At 44.5% G+C, this 2,431-nt stretch overlaps 1 non-coding gene across 1 annotated transcript; it reads right to left on the reverse strand.

Moving 5' to 3' along the window:
* Positions 1-1,890: 1,890 nt before the first annotated feature.
* Positions 1,891-1,963, reverse strand: TRNAG-CCC (transfer RNA glycine (anticodon CCC)). Its single transcript has one exon. It is a non-coding gene; the product is annotated as a tRNA-Gly (tRNA).
* Positions 1,964-2,431: the final 468 nt, after the last annotated feature.

Here is a 2,431-nt window from a genome sequence, read left to right on the forward strand (position 1 = left end):
AGGGAAGTCTGGAAATGGTTTATTTTAAAGCGATCACAGATGATCCTGTTAAATCTCAGACTTCAGTAGAGCTATGCTTCCCTTAAGCAGTTACATAAGCAGTTATGCAACCGTAGTCTGAGAGAGTGATGTTTTTCTTTTGCCAAGAAGAGCGTGCTAGAAAAGAGCCCTTAAGGTAGTAAAGGCATTTCCTCCTTTCTGAGGCCTCGGAACACCCGAGGGAGCCTTGTCTATCCCACTGCGCTGTCTATCCCCTGGGCCACAAGAACCTTTGCTGTGTGTCTTTCCCCACCCTCTGGGGCCCTTGGTGCCTGACTCTGTGACAACAGTCCCCACAGGCCATCACATCTGGCCCTCCTGACCTCCGTGGGAGGGCTCGTTAGACCCCTTTTACAGATGAGGAAACTGAGGCTTCAATGCATCAAGTATTTGCCTGAAATCACACACCTAGAATTCAAAGCTTTGTCCCTCTGACTCTGGAGTCCACATTGTCACCAGCCCACCATGCTTAGCCTGATGTGGGTCACCACGAGGGTTAGTTAGCCTTGGAGGAACCCCTGGAGCAGTCAACCCAAGGCCTGGTTCTTTTCCCAGCCTTCCCCTTCTGTGATAAGGATTGTGCGTGCATGCGTGTGTGCTCAGTCGTGTCTGACTCTGCGACCCCATGGACTGTACCCCGCCAGGCTTCTCTGTCCATGCGATTCTCCAGGCAAGAATACTGGAGTGGGAAAAAGGACCCCAGTCGGATGTCAACTAATTACCCTTGGAACTTTCAAAGGTATAATGTGGGGTCTTATGCAAAATTCCAAGCTACCATGCAACATCTTTTACCTGTAATGAGGAGGAGGAATTGTTCCCAACCTTCTTTACATGTTGTGCTTTTTGGTTCAGAAATGCTGAATCTTTCAAGAGATGGTACAACTTTGAGTCCTTGGCTTGACTATACAACTTTGAGCTTCATGGCATGTCAGTTTTGCCATATTTAAAAGAGAGTTATTCTGTGTATAACAGCTCACAGTTGCAAGTACCACATGTGAACAATATGGTAACTTTAAAAAATGTTTGTGTTGTATTTGAAGACTGTTTGCCATAAATCTGAAGTTTGAACTTAATGTATTTCAATTTGGTATGCTAAAAAAAAAGCACTGAATTAGTTTAACAGCCTTTTTAAAAAAAAAAAAATCAATACTGTAAGTTTAGAATTTAACTGAAAATATAAAATCCAAATGGTTTCTATATAGTAAATTGAACTGTAAAGATAACTTATGTGTGATTCAGAATACACAGATAAAATGTTTTTAATTCCTCCTTAAAGAAAAAAAAAAATACTGGAGCGGGTTGCCATTTCCCCTACTCCATTTCAACCCAGGGATCAAACTGGCATCTCCTGTATCTCTTGCGTTGGCAGGTGGATTCTTTACCACTGCGCCACCTGGGAAGCACATTGAAGATTGTAGCTTTGCTAATTTTCCTGTGGCTGAACTTAATTTCTACTTTGAACACTCATACCACAAGGTGTAAAAGCAACATCTCAGCCAGTTCAGTTCAAGGCTTACATAGTCCAATAAAGGTTTTTTTCCTCTCTTCCTTCTTAGCTTTGCTTGCTCCTTCTCCTTTTTTTGGTGTGTGTGTGTGTGTGTGTCTTTATTGAATTTGTTACAACATTGCTTCTGTTTTATGTTTTGGTTTTTTGGCCCCGAGGCATGTGGGATCTTAGTTTCCCTGAGCAGAGATCAAACCTACAACCCTTTCATTGGAAGGTGAAGTCTTAACCACTGGACTGCCAGGGAAGTCCCCTGGTGTGTGTGTGTGCTTTTAATTGATTTATTTGGCTGCACTGGGTCTCTACTGTGGCATGTAGGATCTTTAGTTGTGACACGTGGGATCTAGTTCCCTGACCAGGGATCGAACCCTGGCCCCCTGCATTGGGAGCGCAGAGTCTTAGCCACTGGACCACCAGGGAAGTCCCTCAACATCACTTTCTTTTTATTTTTTTTTTCAACGTCACTTTCTTAAAGACACAGTTCCTGTGCACTTCCACCCAGTCATTCCAGCACTCTTTTACTCCTTGTTTATTTTTATCGGCTGTGTCTCTCTGTCATCACTCCCACGAATGCTTGGCAGTAATGGATGCTCAGTATTAATAAGTACGTGTTCAGTTCAGTTCAGTTCAGTCGCTCAGTCTTGTCCAACTCTTTGAGACCCCATGAATCGCAGCACGCCAGGCCTCCCTGTCCATCACCAACTCCTGGAGTTCACTCAGACTCACGTCCATCGAGTCAGTGATGCCATCCAGCCATCTCATCCTCTGTCGTCCCCTTCTCCCCCTGCCCCCAATCCCTCCCAGCATCAAGGTCTTTTCCAATGAGTCAACTCTTTGCATGAGGTGGCCAAAGTACTGGAGTTTCAGCCTCAGCATCTGTGCTTCCAA

Source organism: Bos javanicus, chromosome 1 (assembly GCF_032452875.1).
Source record: "Bos javanicus breed banteng chromosome 1, ARS-OSU_banteng_1.0, whole genome shotgun sequence".
In the NCBI taxonomy this organism is placed as follows: domain Eukaryota; kingdom Metazoa; phylum Chordata; class Mammalia; order Artiodactyla; family Bovidae; genus Bos; species Bos javanicus.